At 38.5% G+C, this 18,462-nt stretch overlaps 1 protein-coding gene across 2 annotated transcripts in view; it reads left to right on the top strand.

Annotated features, from left to right (window-relative positions):
* Window positions 1-18,225, top strand: part of LOC126458105 (acyl-CoA Delta-9 desaturase-like) — a 660,845-nt gene extending 642,620 nt beyond the window's left edge. For both annotated transcript variants that reach the window (XM_050094930.1, XM_050094931.1), the window contains exon 7: window positions 15,626-18,225. The gene's annotated coding sequence lies outside the window, so the exon portion shown is untranslated. The remainder of the gene's footprint in view (window positions 1-15,625) is intronic.
* Window positions 18,226-18,462: the final 237 nt, after the last annotated feature.

Here is an 18,462-nt window from a genome sequence, read left to right as displayed (position 1 = left end):
CTAACGACACTTTGAACAGTGGACGTTACACTTCAGATGTATTACGACCCGTGGCTCTACCCTTCATTCGATCCCTGCGAAACCCTACATTTCAGCAGGATAATGCACGACGGCATGTTGCAGGTCCTGTACGGGCCTTTTTGGATACGGAAAGTGTTCAACTGCTGCCCTGGCCAGCACATTCTCCAGATCTCTTACCAATTGGAGACTTCTGGTCAATGGTGGCCGATCAACTGGCTCGTTACAATACGCCAGTCACTACTCTTGATGAACTGTGGTATAGTGTTGAAGCTGCATGGGCAGCTGTACATGTAGACTCCATCCAAGCTCTGTTTGACTCAATGCCCAGGCGTATCAAGGCCGTTATTACGGCCAGAGTTGGTTGTTCTGGGTACTGATTTCTCAGGATCTATGCACCCAAATTGCGTGAATATATAATCACATGTCAGTTCTAGTATAATATATTTGTCCAATGAATACCCGTTTATCATCTGCATTTCTTCTTGGTGTAGCAATTTTAATGGTCAGTAGTGTATCTTGTGTTTGTAATGTTTGCGTGTTCTGCAATATTTGACGGCATTTATTCTTGCAACACATATTGCTGTAGACTGGACGTATTTCCCTGTTGCAGCCTTCAGCACAGTCGTTTTTGTACCATGTGACGTCGGCTTCTTTAGCTGGTGACGATAAGCACTCGACATAACAGAAAAATAACCTCTTGAATCGACTAGCCCAAACAAGTTGGCCGTCGACATTGTGAATGACATTTCTTGAGATCTTGGTGATTGTCGTTCACAAAGGATTCTCATCTATGGCGCCTTTACCTCCACAGATAGCCGCCTCGCTTAGTTTTCCTTAATTCGCCGGCTAGACAAGCGGCCTGTACCTCTAAGGCAAGTTGGGGAGCAACCTCGTCCAAGGTACAGCGATGGACTTCATTCCACAGGGCGACTATAATCGTCCGCAGTCGATTGGCGTGAAGTGAGCTGTTATGATGGTTCAAGTCTTACGGCATAATAGTCATCGAACACTCGTCTTCTCCCTGTTCAGTAGCGTGCAACGTGTCCAGAGCACTCACAGTGAAAACATACTGGCGTGTTGTTCTCAGCCTCCCAAGTGAGACGTTGTATTTGACGGAGGAATTGGGTGTACCTGCATTGGTCGTATGCTGAGTATCATTTGACAGTTGCTGCGTAATTTCAAGTCAATCGAGTCCATTCTTCATGGCTTGTTCAACTAGTGGCAGAGATGGCTGCCAAAGATCAGTACACCTCTTCTTCGACAGTCTTTATTACCTCCTGATGTATGAAGTCGGCATTCATGGCTGTTATCTCTTGTGTATACGGTCCGATACTTCTGGCTGCCACAAACAGCTCACCCATTACTATCAGGGGAAAGCTCATGGTGGTCTTCAACAACTGCCAGAGGGACCACATTCGGCAGTCGGTCATACCGCTGTTGTCCGACTCTTTTCTGTTGAATTTCCTCGGTTCGCAGGTACCAAATGACGAATTTCTCCGTTGTTGTGACTTCCTTTACCAGGAAACTTGTCACCTGTCTTCTGCGATCTCTTTCATGAAGTGTGAGATCTTGTAGGCTTGTGCCGTTTTCGGATTCGCGTGTAACTTATATCCAAAACATTTTGTATGTACGATTGTGTCGTTATCCTTTATATTTGGCCCTGTTCTTTAATTATTCTTCCGCTAAGAATACTTGCTGCTGATTGTTGCCAAAAATTTTCTTCGGCTCAGCCGGGACCAGCTTCTCTTCATTCTTCTCGAATCATTCCTGGTCTGTGCAGTCCATGTGAAAGTTCACATTTGCCAAAAACATCATGTCATCCCACTTGTTGTATTTGGCGACTTAGTTGAATCCTTTGAGCTAGTTCCTCAGGTCCTGACTAGTGTCTCTGGATAACACTGGTGGATGCTTAATGTGCGGTAGACTTACTACTGTTTTGGAATCCATTTGTCTTCTGAATATATAGATCTTAGGGACGATGTACTGTTTGTATTCGGGTTCCTGGTACGTTACCTAATTGGAGCTAAGGTGATGTGGACGTTTTGTAGTAGCTGGCACGTCCACCAAATAATGTCACATAGAAACCACAATCAAGTCCACATCCGAAGGCAGGGTCGTGTGTGGAGTAAAAGATAGAACAGAAAAACCATTTAGCACAGGAACCAACGGTACAGTCAGAACACAACTCTCGGCTGTGGAATGTTGCTTTTTATACAGATATCGAATATTCCAGAAAATACGAACATTAAAATGTAATGGTCGAGCTATTTAGGCACACTCTTACGTCCTCCTATTTCGTGTACAATGATCAGTATTACGATCAAACAGACGGCGTAGCAATGGGTAGCCCGTTGGCTCCAGCTGTTCCAAACCTCTTCGTGGAGAATTTTGAGGATATTGCCATAGATACTGCGCCATTGAAGCCGAAGTGTTTTTTTCGATACGTTGTCGACACGTTCGTTATTTGGCCACACGGACGCGAGTAACTAGACGAGTTTTTGGAACACCTCGTTGACATCAACAGTAGTATCCAGTTCATCATGGAGGTATAAAAAGGTAATGCATTGCACTTCCTCCACATCCTTGTCCATCGTAAACGAAATGGGTGCTTTGGCCTTAGCGTCTACAGAAAATCCAACCACACAGACCTGTTCCTGCACGCCACCAGCCAACATCATCATCCAGCACAGAAGCACACAGTATTACAAACATTGGTGCATCGTGCAAGAGTAATATCAGACGACGATAACCTGCCCTATGAACTGAGCCACCTACGCAAGGTTTTCAGGGATAACGGCTACAGCACCCATCAACTGAAAGAAGTGATTTCTGGGAAATATCAGAATAAGACCACCGACGAAGAGCAGAAAAAGAAACTTGCTTTGCTGCCATTCTGTGGCTCTGAGTCGGGCAAGATAAGCCGCCTGTTGAAAAGACACAAGATCAAATCAATCTTCAGGCTTCCAACGAAAATTCGTAAATTACTGAGACCAGTTAAAGACACAGTAGGTCTCAGAACACCTGGAGTCTACGAAATACCTTGTGAGTGTGGCCAGAAGCTATCCAGAGAAATCTGCGTTAGCTGAGCATGCGTTAGAAAAGGGTCACCACATAAAATTTGACGATAGCTCTGTCGTGGCTCGCACTAACGGCTTCTAGGACAGTTTAATAAAGGAAGCTATTGAAATAAAAGTTACCGCAAACACCTTGAATAGAGACGGTGGCTTAGACTTTAATACAGATTTTCTAATGCAATCTTCCAGTAAACATTTACTGCAGTTAGTTGGTTCAAATGGCTCTGAGCACTATGGGACTCAACTGCTGAGGTCATTAGTCCCCTAGAACTTAGAACTAGTTAAACCTAACTAACCTAAGGACATCACAAACATCCATGCCCGAGGCAGGATTCGAACCTGCGACCGTAGCGGTCTTGCGGTTCCAGACTGCAGCGCCTTTAACCGCACGGCCACTTCGGCCGGCTACTGCAGTTAGTAACGTTGTCTTTCAATCTAACTCACCCTGTAAACTTTCCAACTAGGATCACTAAAACCTCAAGGACAGCCATTGATAACATTTTTATAGACAAATCAAAGGAACAAATTCATATCATAAAACCTGTAATAAATTGACTATCAGATCATGACATGCAGCTCCTTGTTTTAGATGTAAATTCTAAGTAGATTATCAAGACTGCTAAATCTGAGTACAGGAGAGTAGTCAATCAACCAAAAATTGAGTGTTTTAGAAAACTGCTCAAAGATATGAACTGGAAAGATGTTTAGAGTGCTCATGACGTGAATAAAGAATATAACACGTTCATGAACAATGTCAGTACCATGTCTGAAAACTGTTTTCCTCTAAAAGTTACTCAAATTAAACAGAAGTCTATTTTAAATCCATGGATTACACAAGGAATAAAGATTTCCTGTAAGACAAAAAGGAGAATGTATCTGTCGACCAAGAATAGCTCCAATGCTGATGATTTAGCTAAATACAAGGAATACTGTAAAATATTTTAAAAGGTAATTCAGAGATCTAAACAAATGCACTACGAGAAGAAGATAGCAATGTCAGGGAACAAAATAAAAACAATATGGGATATAGTGAATGAGGAGACTGGTAGAACCAGAAAGGAACAGTAGCAAATAGCATTAAGGGTAGATGACACATACGTAATCGATGGGCTTAGTGTGGCAAATCTATTTAACAAGTACTTTATATCCGTTACTGATAGAATGGGATTGTCAGGATCAGTAAGTAATGCCCTTGAATATCTGAAACTAGCCTTTACAAATAGCTTCAGGTACATGAATATGTCACTCACTTCACCAAAAGAAATAACTTCCATAATAAAATCTTTAAAAACAAAGCATTCTAGTGGTTACAATAAAAATATCAACAAAGTTAATTAAAGTATGTTCTTGTGAGTTTAACACAATTCTAAGTTACTTGTGTAGCCAGTCAATTATAACTGGGACATTTCCTGACTGGCTAAAATATGCAGATGTTAAGCCTCTATTCAAGAAAGGGGATAAAGAGATACCATCAAACTACAGACCGATTTCACTTTTGCCAGCATTCTCAGAAATTTTAGAAAAAGTAATGTACAGACAGCTTCTCAACCATCTGACCACAAATAACATATTATCAAGAACACAGTTTGGATTTCTGAAGGGTTCTGATATCGAGAAGGCTATTTACACCTACAGTGAAAATGTACTTAATTCATTAAATTACAAGTAACAAGCAGCAGGTATTTTCTGTGATTTGTCAAAGGCATTTGATTGTGTGGACCACAACATCCTTTTAAATAAGTTAGAATTCTATGGTGTCATGGGCAGTGCTGCAAAATGGTTCAAGTCATACCTCGCTAACAGGAAACAAAAACAGTGTCAGCGTAAGGGACTAGTGAATTAAGTCATCAGTCATCGTCAGAATGGGAAGAAATTACTTGTGGTGTCCCACAAGGTTACATCTTAAGGTCATTGCTTTTTCTTGTGTACATTAATGATCTCTCATCAGTTACACTGCCAGAAGCAGAGTTCGTTTTGCTTGCAGATGACACAAGTATTGCAATAAATAGTATGTTGAGTGTAGTTCTAGAAAGATCTGCTAATGATAGTTTCATGGATATTAATAAATGGTTTAAAGCCAGCTCACTGACATTAAATTTCGAAAAGACTCACTATATGCAATTCAGAACCTGTAAGAAGTTTCCACCCAGCATATGCATAAAGTATGAAGAAGAGCAGATAAAAGAGGTTGACAGTCTTAAATTCCTGGGATTACATCTTGATAATAAATTCAGTTGGGAGGAGCACACCACAGAACTGCAGAACCACCGTAACAAATCTGTATTTGCAATTCGAGTGTTAGCAGACATAGGCGACATAAAAATGGAAAAGCTTGCATACTTTGCCTACTTTCATTCCATAATGTCATATGGTATAATATTTTGGGGTAACTCTTCAAGTCAAACAAAAGTTTTCAGAGTCCAAAAGCGTGTAATACGTATTATCTATGGAGTAAATTCACGGACGTCCTGTAGAAACCTCTTCAAAGAACTGGGTATACTAACTACTGCCTCTGCGTATATTTACTCCTTAATGAAATTTGTCCTAAATAATATATCTCTTTTTCCAACAAACAGCTCAGTTCATACATACAATACCAGGAACAAAAATGATCTGCACAAGGGCTTAAAAGCACTTACTTTAGTTCAAAAAGGGGTCCACTACTCAGGAACACTCATTTTCAATAATTTGCATAGATCAGTTTAAAAGGAGCCTGAAAGACTTACTAGTGGCCAACTCCTTCTACTCCAGTGATGATTTTTTAAATAGAAACAAATGATACATTGTATATATTCGTACTATTAGTATTGTTATTTCAGATTTAAAAAAAATTGACATGTTCCACATCCACGAGGATCTCCTCAGCACGGATCTATGGAACGGAAAACTAATCTAATCTAATCTCAGCGCTGCGTGGGATCCAGCGATCGCGCGGTTGAAGAGGGCACACCGAACGCCGACTAAAAACATGCCCATATATGGCAATGTCACGGACACCAGTGACGTCACAGCCGGCAGCTAGTGTATATAAGGGCGCACCAACAGCCCACTGGCAGTCATACCACTTTGGCCAAAACCCAAGAACATTTTATTCATTAAAATGTAAGATGTTTCAAGAACATTTCAGAAACGATAAATACTGAATAACAAATAATCGCTGGTGGTAGGGTTTGAACTGGCGACTCTTAAGGCGCCCGCCAGTGGCACTAACCACTACGCGACACTGTGGCCCACAGCTTGCCGCAGTACACAACATTAAAAGCTTGGATCCCAGCACGCTCCTCTGAGACAACAACTGTCGATTATTCTTCATCCAAGATAATGTGCTGCATTGCCCCTGCTAATAAACTTTCAACTCAGTTACAAATTTAGTTTGATACCCTGAATGTTTGCAGTTTCTTTAAAAAGTGTTGGCGTAGTACTGAGCAAAATACTTGTCAGAAATCAAGAGATACTACATCTACCTAAAGGCCTTCATCCATGAATTTCAGTGTGTCATAAAAATATCACGAACTGCATTTAGCACATTATTTTAATCCGTGATGGTTGGAATGAAGGAGTTCATTCTGTTCGAGATATCCCATTACATTTGAGATCGCGATATGTTCTAAGATGGATGTCAACGATACTGGACAGTAATTTTGTGGGTCACTGTGCTATCTCTGTACATAATGTGATAGGGGTCCTCAGTCTATGGAGATTCGTTTAGTATTGGGAATTTCATTTGTTTCACAATGCCACTGTCATTAAAATCTCTATCACTCTTTTTTTTAGTGGTGCCAGAATTAGACTGGGGCAATACTCCAGGGTTCCCCTCTGCGAAGGAATATTTGAAAACTGAGTTCAACATTTCTTCTACTGCTTTACTACCCTCAGCTTCAGTTCATGTGTCATTCAAGTGTGTCTGGAGGTTTACTAAGTTACGTCTGACAGTCTTTGCGTATGATCAGAATGTCTTTCAGTTTTGCATGTGGTCGTTCAATTAGACTCTGCTACTGGAGCTCACTGAAGGCTTCGTACATTACCCTGTTGACAACCAAATGCATTTCATTTAGAATCAATAGGCTTGAAATCAAGCAATGACGTCATGCAGTGTAACATCCCCAGTTAAATATAATAAGCGAATCATATGCCAGGAAATCTCTCCCACAAACCTTTTGGTTTGGTGGCGTTTACTAATAGTGGTAAGATTAGGATTCTCATTCAACACCAGGATGCTTTAACAATTATAGTCAACAGTTTACTGTACTTTGAAGGCAAATTTGAGTAATAGGATAGAGGACAGACAGAAACATTCCAATCTACAAGTAATGCTTTTGCCTTCCTCTTTCACGAATCAAGTTACAAACTGAATGGAGGCGGAGATTGACCATACTAGAAACGTTGGAATCACATCAATCCTTACAGCATTCATTTTCGCATCAACTTTGGACTTCAATGTATTATAAAATGTGGGATGGTTCTTAGACAGATTGATAAGTGACTGCGATCATTTTAGTATGTGTACATTGCTCAAGATGCTGGTGGGGTAGTTCAAAGACATGAACCACATCATCATGAATGCAAAGCAAGAGCTAATGCTTGTACAGAGTGCAACAGATAATAAATCATACATTCAAGGACAGAATAATTTCAAAAAGGATAAAATTGTGCTTGAGAAATTAGTATGGATAGTGCCTTTATGCCTGTAACTGATGAGGTGCATTCAAAAATTTGAAGAATAAAGAATTTCAGTATTCAACTGTCATTAACTTTCCATTCATGGAAACTATTTGAATATCCTACACTACCAAGTACATCCAGGCAGACATGGGCTATTAACACAGCTGTTCAGTTACAAACACCTCAAGTCATAATTTTGGTGCTGAAAGCCGACAGGAAGGAGAGCTGGAAAAGGATTGATCTGAGTGCATTCGACAACTGTAAACTAACCAATCATAAAATTTAACTTAATTCAGAGTACTACCCACACAATAATTTACATCTAGACTGGAGTAATAATATCTACAGGCTACTGTTTGATGCATGAGCAAGGTTCTACCTTCCCTACTATTATACTGATTAATTCAGGTGCAGCTTCAGCCCACAGAAATTTAAGGAATTAGCGCCCATTGTCATGATACATTCCTCAAAGCAGAACTTTGTCACTAGCAGAAACTTTGGAGCAATGGGACGCGCACCTCAGGTGATGTGCATGTGCTCCTGATGCCTCCTTTCAGTAAGTTTCTGAAGTAGGGTGTGCATAAAGTGTAGTGAGACCATGAAGCACAGTGTAATTTTCAGCATGATTCACATGGAAAATGAAATGTATTTTTCTGTACTCTCAGGCAGAACAGTAAGCTGATCATCATGTAAGAGGAAATCAGCCAATTGCTCAACACAGAAATGAGCATCATACCCACTCAAATTGTGGAAAAAATGGTTTGTGTTATGGCAGTTGGTAGTTCAGCATGTATGCATTGTCTGCTGCACTGTGGAACTTGGCAGTTTGATAGCAATGATCTCTAGTTGGAGTTTCCACTTCTCTGCCTAATGGGAGCCCAGAAATATGACAGCTGATTGCTTTCTCATGTAATTCATCCCCAGTGTATGGATAAAAATGATTATGACTCAAGTCATATGTGCATATGGCCTGGTATGTTGTTGCATGTGGTACCTGCTGTTCTGTGAATGTTGTATGAAAGGCAGTGAGGTCACCCTCACAGCACACCACAGGAGTGAGGAGGTACTCAGAGTCAGCATATGCTACAAAGGAGTCATGTTCCTGGTGGTGGATATTCTTAAATTTTAAGAATTTATTTTCTTCAGTGGGTATTTCAACATGGCCACATCCAGCCTGGAGCCCCTCTTTCTGCTGTGGTGAAGCCGTGCATGCAGGAGTGTGACTCCTTCTCATCCAACGACTGTGTCGTTATTATGGGAGGTTCATTTGATGTAGCAAGAAATCAAGCAAATGATGCAATTAGACATATGAAAATGGTACTGGGTAAGTTAAATGACACTAAAACAGTTGTTGTCAACATTCCACAGAGGCATGATCTTATGAAACAGTCTATTGTGAACCGGGAAGTTCATAAAACATATGACAGGATTAAAGATCTATGTAGTAAATTTCAGAATGTGTCTCTAGTAGATGTCAGCTATCTAGAAAGGGAGCTGCACACATCTCATGGCCTGCACATGAACAAAAGAGGCAAAAAGATCATTAGTAGCAAAATTATTGAGGAAGTCAGGCGACATTGTTCACAAAGTGATGAAAAGAAGTCCATTGCCATGGGGTGGTACAACCCACCTCAACAAAATCTGCCACAACACCAGCCACCGCTGGCAAGCCAGGGAAACTTGTGAAGCCTGCTGGCCTCATTGCTAGTCCAAAATTATCCTCTAAGGTCCAGCACGTAAAACTCAGCCTTAAAATCATACACCAGAAGCTTGGTAGTCTTAGAAATAAGCATAATGATCTAGATGTAATTTCACGGATTGACAAACCCGATATATTAGTTGTAACTGAACAATGAAGCTCTGATTAGCATTAGTCAACCACTGTGTATGAAATTCTGCACAGCCTTCAGTAGAAAAGACAAGACTGGGGGAGGTGTAGCAATTTTCACTATAAATGAAAGTAATTTTAATGTTTTTGATATGAGTGCCTTCTGCTTGGAAGGAGTCTCAGAATTTGCTGCAATAAACCTGAAATGGGGTAGAGATAACATAACAGTTATCGGTGTTTACAGGCCACCTGCAGCAAATACAGATACCTTTTTTGTAAATCTTTCTGACTTGCTTGTATACATAGACACAACATTTTTTGGGCCAAATGGTCATGTAAATATTATAGTTACAGGGGATATAAATATAATTTATTAACAAATGATGTCAGCACCAAAAAGTTACATCGTCTGTGTGATGAATTTAACCTGACCCCACTCATTCGGGAACCCACTAGAGAAATTGGCAATAGTAAAACATGTTTTGACAACATAATAACAAACATGACCCACCTATCCCACATTGCATCGGTTTTAAAACTAGCAATCTCAGATCACCGTGCAGTACAGCTTAAATTGGAACGCCATGAGGCCCCCACTGTCACCACAAAGCAACAGTTTGTAATTAAAAGAATAATGTATAATGACAACATAAATAGACTAAACTGGATGCTAGCACAAATAAAATGGTTTGAAAATAATAGCTTTTCATATGATAACTTTGCTGCTGACTTCTATTACTGCTTTGATACCACATGCCCAGTTGTAATCACAAAAATGAAACAAACAAAAAATATAAACAAAAATATTTGGGTAAATAGTAATGTCACTGAAGCGAGGGAAAAATTAAAACTACTCCACAGTGCAATGCTGAATAATAGAGAGATTCCTGAGCTAAAGGAAACCTTCAAAATATATCAAGTACACTATAAGGACTTACTTACACAGACCAGGAGCAACTATGTTGCAAATAAGCTTCAAAACTCACACAACGTAACTACTGGCATCTGGGCAGCCATAAACAGTTTTAGAACCGGCAATGACAAATCCTGTATGGGCTTTACTATTAACCACAATGGCATGATCATAAAAGACTAACTGGAAATTGCAAATATTTTTAATGAATATTTTTCTTCCGTAGGGGAAGCCATAAATGACAAACATAAAAACATGCACTACAGTTTTAAAGGTAATACATGTGACCATAGTATATATCTAGCCCCCACAAACTGTGCAGAAATAATGGGCATCATTAGCTCTCTAAAACCCTCTAAATCAGCTGGGCATGATGGCCTAAATACTAATGTTTTAAAAGCCTGTAGCCAAAATGTCTCTGTGCCTCTGTCTGCAGCAGTCAATAATATAATAGAATCAGGCACCTTTCCAGACAGACTAAAAATAGCACAGGTAACACCCATTTTTAAGAAAGGTGACACAACAAAATAGAAAACTACAGACCAGTCTCAATATTTCCTGTCTTTTCCAAAATAGTTGATAAAGTTATATACAACAGGATTATAAACTTTCTTAACAAACACAACCTGATGTTCGAAAATCAAAATGGATTCGTAAAAGGTAAATCAACTAGCACTGCAGCTGCTCAACTAATTGAAGAGGTGTTAGGGGGTATCGAAAGCAAGGAACATGTGGCAGGTGTATACCTAGACCTGGAAAAAGCCTTTGATTGTGTGAACGTTGACATCCTATTAGACAAGCTATGGAACATGGGCATTAGAGGCACTGCTTATGACCTAATAAAGTGTTACTTAAAACGGAAAGTGGTGTCTACAAATCAGAGATCACTTGCATAAAATATGGGGTGCCCCAGGGCTCGGTATTGGGCCCCCTTCTGTTCTTGATCTATGTAAATGATATTAAATACTGTACTATAAATTCCAAAATTGTTCTGTATGCCGATGACACGTCCGTTGTATGTAAAAAGGGATCATGTAATGAACTAGAGGCCGAGTGTAATAATGTGACAAAAGAAATTGTTCAGTTTTTTAATGAAAGCCACTTAAATGTAAGCACCCAACGAATTGGTAAAGAAAGAGTCTAGTGTAAAATTACTTGGCGTAACAATCCAAAGCAACCTGAAATGGGACACACATATTGACTCTCTAGCAACTAAGTTGTCAAAAAATATATTTGCAATCAGTACTATTAGCAAGTTCTGTAGAGACACCGTAGTCCTAAAGACTGCATACCATGCTCTTTTCTCCTCTCACTTGAACTACGGTATTGAAATTTGGGGGGCAACAACCAAAGCTAATCTAGATAAGCTACTCATTCTTCAAAAAAGGGGTGTGAGAATAATCTGTGGAGCAAAATATAGGGAATCTTGTCGCAACTTGTTTCCAGAAACAGAGGTGTTAACTGTTATAAACACATACATTTTAAAAGCCATATTGCTTGTGAAAAGACTGCACACAAACACTTATTCAGATTTCCACCAGTACAATACTAGAAATAAAGAAAGATTTTACATTGGCAGCCACATAACAGCACTTTACGAAAAGGGGCCTCAGTATGCAGGTATAAAATTAGCTAATGCACTGCCTAGAGCAGTCATGGCTCTTCCTACAATTAAACTGAAACATCAGCTTAAGAAATTTTTAGTAAAACACCCTTTCTACACATTAGAAGAGTACCATACTTATATGAAGAACAACAAATGCTCTGTGAAATTATGTGAATAGAAATAAGTAAACACCTTATTGCAATTTTGTAGTACATTAATGACGTATTCAGAAGAATGTGTCTTGTGTTTTGTACAAATAACTTTAATCATTACTGTTTCTTTGTACATGTGCAGTGTACCATTCGACGTTGAATAAAACTATTGTTATTATTATTATTATTATTATTATTACATATTAGTTCCTTTATAGAGTAATCCAGCAAGTGGTTTGCCTAAGTGCCCACTGGAAATGAAACAATTAAGGCATCTAGGGCAAATATGCTGTGAACCATATTTTTTTGGCATTTGGGAGTAAATACGGTTGTTTCTCCCCTGGGAGAATAACAAAAAATCTACATGTTTCTCATAGTGACCAGTGAAATTGCAAAAGTGAAGTGATTCATTTCAAGAGGGCAGTTGCACACCATGTTGATAAACTGTGAGTGGAACCAGCAGAGTTGTCCCCATACAGGCATGTCAGTGCACACAAGGCACAGTTGCCAGTTGTGTGAAAGTTTATAGTATTTATTGATATCTGGGGAGCTAGAATAATATTACCAATTATGTCAAGTGTGTTCACCAAGATTGCTGACCAAAGTGACAAATTTTGCACTGTAGACCAAGAGGCTGTGGGTGGCCAGCATACACACAGTGATCACAAACCCCATCACACCTTGATCTGGGCAGAATGGATGCAGCCTAAGTTGTGAACCAAAATGGGGATGGAGTCATTGGCACACAGTTGTGCAGATGGTAAAGTTATGTCTTGGAGGGGGTGGAGGTCTCAACAAATGAGTTCAAAGTATCCATATGCAGAGAGAAAAGGGGTGAAAGTTCAGTAGCAATGTCTGGAAAATGCCCCACATTCAAGACTTTTCATGTCCAAGTAGCTGGTGCACTCTGTTGGAATCATATGTGTGTGAAGTAATGTCTAGAACAAAATCGCCCAATAGACTGCCTGTGGAGATACATTGTTCGGTACCTTAGGAAGCTTCATCAGCACAAGTGACACTGCATTGTGAGTGATCGTTTTCCTGTCGCACCAGTGTAGGTTGTTGAGTATTTCACTGTGAAGCACTAAATACATTTGTACAAAACTCACTGTCTTGTTGTAGGAATTTCGATGCTCAGTGCATGAACTGGGAATGTAGAAGCATTTGATTGAGCTGTATGTAGTCATTGCAGATCACCAATGTAGACTTTACCCCAGTATGGGAAAAAGGTAATTCATAGTAATGACACAGTTATGTATAACATGCACTTCATTCCATACCGAGCGAGGTGGCGCAGTGGTTAAACACTGGACTCGCATTCGGGAGGACGACGGTTCAATCCCGCGTCCGGCCATCCTGATTTAGGTTTTCCGTGATTTCCGTAAATCGCTCCAGGCAAATGCCGGGATGGTTCCTTTCAAAGGGCACGGCCGACTTCCTTCCCCGTCCTTCCCTAATCCAATGAGACCGATGACCTTGCTGTCTGGTCTCCTTCCCCAAAACAACCCCAACTTCATTCCATAACTGACACAGGATGAATACATGTCTAAGTTCACAGCAGACATAAAGCACACTGAATCATAGGTCGTCAGATATCCCACATGAGGTCGCTGTTGCTAATCAGAGAGTTTCCTCTTTGCAGCAGCCACTGTTGCTGGCAGAGTTCTCACATCTTCCTTAGCTCTAAATATAACAATTCATCCACTGGTTCTATTACTTAATAGCTAATTTGAATGTTTCTTTTCAGTATCAGTACATTAAGTACAAATTATCTCATTCTTATGGTAAATGATTTTCAAGACTATATACAAACTTACTCGATTAAGTCCTTCCATTCGATACTAAGTCATCTGCTCTAGAGTATAGTGACATCAACAAAATGAAGGTGGTTCAGATATGTTCCAGTAAAACATAGTCATTCATTTACTAGTTTAAGGGTAGCAAAACTTCCTCTAGGTTTGCTGAGAACAGCTTTGATGATGTGGAATCTCCTTGCATGACCACACTGTCAGTTCTGAACTTCTCTCTTTCCTGATGAAATCTTTCCTCATCTGTAGCATTGGCGTATACACTGTTCAGCATACCTGCATAATAAATGCCCTGTTTCTGAAGGACTGTCAGCAAAGATTGTGCTGAAAGCAAGTCTAAACCTGTCTCAAAATTTACAAAGCTAAGAGAATGCATTAATTTGTACTCAGTGCATCGCTCTATAATTTCATTTGTGATGGAAACACTCTATTGTGTATATCTGCACCTTAAGAGAGCTTGTTTATTTACCTGACTAAAATCAAATTTTTTTCTGTATGACTGGTCATAATTTTGATGAATATTTAGTACATTTCAGAGAAGAGGCTGACAATCTATAGTTTTTTTGCTTTATGATATATGAAGGGTTCTCAAATTTTTCTTCTAACGGTACTTTGTTGGAACACCTTGTTTATTTTGAAGGTTAATAAAATTTTAAACAATAACAAAACTTGTTTCATTCAATGATTACTTCTATTTGAAATCATAACTAATAACACTGAAAACATAATAACATTTTTAAAAAATAGTATTGTCAAAATTTTGGAAAAAAATGATATGTTATTAATAGTTTTTCACGGAGCACATATTCACTTCCTATAGGACACCAGTGTTCCACAGAACATAGTTTGGGAATGATGCCCTGCCGTCACCTTTCACCCAGGTGTCCCATAATTTATCAGTTTAGGTGACCTTTTTCCATCTTTTGAGTATCCACTGGTTGATATACTATGAGAATCGCTGTGTAATGATATGTTGTGAACAGAGGCACATGTGTGAAACAGTGGTTTCTGGGTTTCTGCACCTCACAGTGAAGCATTGTTTCTGGATGTTACGGCTGTGCATTGCATTTTTTTACCTGGCCTTCAATCTGTCACACTAAGTCTCGTCTATTCTTTGTGACAATCCACAACTCCTGTCATCGACACACTGTTCCAGTAGTAGCTGACTCTGGCAGTGACACTTTTCCTAATCAAAGTGCCACTGTACACCTGTGGCATGGTGTTATGTGAAAGCCAAACTGCCTGCATAACATTGAAGATGGAGTGTCCAATGCATAGGGCACCCATAAATTGTTCACAATCCAATGCAGTGATGTCTCACATTCTGTCCTGCCTTCTGTATCTGACAGTTACACTGATGGCCAGTAAAATGCCCTGTGACTTCCTGGTCTCATGACATAATTGGTTACTCCATTCACCATGGTGACAGGAATGCACTCTTTCCAATACAGCAGCTATGCCTAATTCAATTGCTCATGAGTGTAGTATTGTAGCAGTAGCAGTAGCAATTATAATAATATATGAATGTGCAATGCTTGTAACTGACATTTATTTTTTGTAGGGTTATGGACACACTGTGGCAGGAATGGCCTCAACTTTTTCAGGCACCTACCAGCACTTACGACTGCAGTTTGAGGTATCTGATGACTGCATTAGTCACGAAGGCTTCAGAAGAGGCCAAACGGGCATTTAGCTGTACCTGTGGCATTGCTAATAATAATTTATGCATTTAAAGTTGTAATTATTGCTGAATATCTCAGTGACTCACATTTATGAAACTGCTTTGTGACACAATGTTAGAAAATTTATGTTCATGAAGTAACATTACAGTTTATCAGAATAGTGCATTAAACAGTTAACTGTCAAAAAAATTTGATGTATCACAAATACCACACAGACAATTGCACAACCATTGGCTATGGCATCTTTGTGCATCATAATTGAAAACAGAAGTACACTTTTATCTTGATATTATGATATCCATCTGTGCACAATTTGAGTAGCTGATTGATAATGTATAATACTAATGCCTCTGACAGTTGATAGATGATGCAACATGAGAGATGAACTGTAGGTAAGCTCCAATAAAAACTTTGTTTTAACGGTGTCTCAAAAAATGAAATAAACAAAAGCCTTCTTGTTCTAGAGTAACTAATTTTCTATAATGATACCATTGTCACACTACTGTTGGTTGAAAAGCAATTTACTCATGCAGATTCAATGTTTAGAACATGTGGGAGCAAACTGTCCCCCTACTTGCTGAAACTCTGAATTGGAGATGCAGTCACAGTTTCATGTTTCTGGTTTAATAAACAATACGGTATGCAATGTTTGATATGAAGTAGGACTGTGGCAGAAATGATGAAATTAAGAGAGATGTATGTATACCACAGAATTCATTGGTTATTTTAAATTTAGAAAAATGTTTGTCCTTTCACCATTCATTTTTCTCATCAGCATAAAGGGCCTAACCAATCTCACCAGTTTACTTACTGATATAATTGAACACATTGTCAACAATATGTCTCTCTTTACATGCTACTGTTGCTCCTTCCCATTTTCTTTACTATTGTGTCTCGCCTGCTTTCTGCTATAGTGTAATTCATTTACCCATTTGTTTCTATATATCTGGAGACACATTTATTTTGTTTCTTTTTATGATATAAATATTCACTGTTCTTTTCTTCCACAGCTGGGTAAAAATAACAGCTGAATTCCTGCTGAATACTGTTTTCAGTTCACATTATTTGCTTATGGATGAAACAGATTAATTTGGAACTGTCTTGGGTCTATATGGTTTCACTATCACTGTGTATTGTAACAGTGCACCCTTTTTGCCATTTCTAGTTTTATCTGCACGCATCCATTCTTTTTGCCACGAAGGGAAGATAAATGGTGAATTTAACTTATTTATTCTTTAATTGATTCTACAGCTGCTTCAACCACAATTTGTTGACAACAGAAGTTTTCCTTCTTCATGATTCTTACATACAGATAACAAGATATCACCAAAGAAAGTGTGTAGGTTTTATCCTTCATATTCTGTATCATGTATACTATTATTTTTTCTTAGTTTTAATTTAGTAAATACCAGAACTACGAATAGGCCTTCTCAACTTACAGCAGTCACTTAAATAAAATAATAGACATAAGTAACCTTGGAGACAAGGAAAAATTATTCAGCAGTACTTAAATAGTAATTATGTTTTTCACAGAGAAAAAGAAGAAAACTATATCTTGCATGTTTGTATTATTGTAAACTGACAAAAATTGAGGTTCCTTAAGCAAGGAATAAAACATATACATGTGTATTTTTATATATGTCAAACACATAAATGCATTATTGTAATAAATACATATTGGCATTGTGTAATTTGAGGTGCCTGGCTAAGTATGGGCCATCAGACAATGAACATACATAAAAATAATTGTCTGTCACTTGTATGAAGAATTAGGGGTCCAATTTTATATTACCAATTCTTGTATCCATGTTCAACTCTGCCAATGTGTGCCATTGTGATCTGGAAACAAAACATTTATGCACTTCATCTGGATATTTGTATAGTGTTTTAGTGTTTGAAGGAATTAGAGCACCCACATTTGATCATTTCATTTCTTTTCAAGAATCTGAAGTTGGAGCATCTTGTGTACTGTTTACCACAGTGAAACTATAAGAGAAAGTTTCTCTTTCACTCATATTATCTTCAAACACATGTGTTAGTGCTCTTTTCTTTGATAGTAAAAAAGATTTTCTCCTCTAATATATACTTGCATTATCATTCCACCTAATTATGTGTAAAAGTTAGGACATGCAATCAAAGATTTTCATACTGCAGCAGGATAAAAAGTTACTTTCTACAAATGTCAAATCTATATATCACTCAAGCATTATGTCAGCATTTTATAAAGCAAGTATTTGTGAGTTCAAATAGTTCTCCTAATCTCAAGGACTTATTTTTCATAAAGTTTGCTGTTCTATTTATTATTACAAATATTTTATACAGCAGAAATAATAGACTAGTTCTAAATGCAGCTGCATGAGAGAAGAAATATATTCTATGTTTATGTATGTATTGTTGTTTGTTGGATACTCTGTAACCCATGTATTAATGTGCAGTTGAAACAAATGTATCTTATTCACATTAAATGTTATATTCAGAAGTTGTATTTGACAAATGAACTTAAAGCTGCATGTAATTCCCACTTTTAAATCACATTTATTGTAGTCTGAATAATTATGTGGTGTTTCCACTCCTATGACCAGTATCACAAAGAAATTAAGGCAGCTAGATGACTATATGCCACAAATGACCATAGCTCCAACAACCTTTTGCAGATTTCATCACTTTATTGAAATATCACTGCTGTTAATATAAATATGTATGAGACAAAAAACAC

Source organism: Schistocerca serialis, chromosome 2 (genome assembly GCF_023864345.2).
Source record: "Schistocerca serialis cubense isolate TAMUIC-IGC-003099 chromosome 2, iqSchSeri2.2, whole genome shotgun sequence".
NCBI lineage: Eukaryota > Metazoa > Arthropoda > Insecta > Orthoptera > Acrididae > Schistocerca > Schistocerca serialis.
This window is presented reverse-complemented; position numbering and strand designations above follow the sequence as displayed.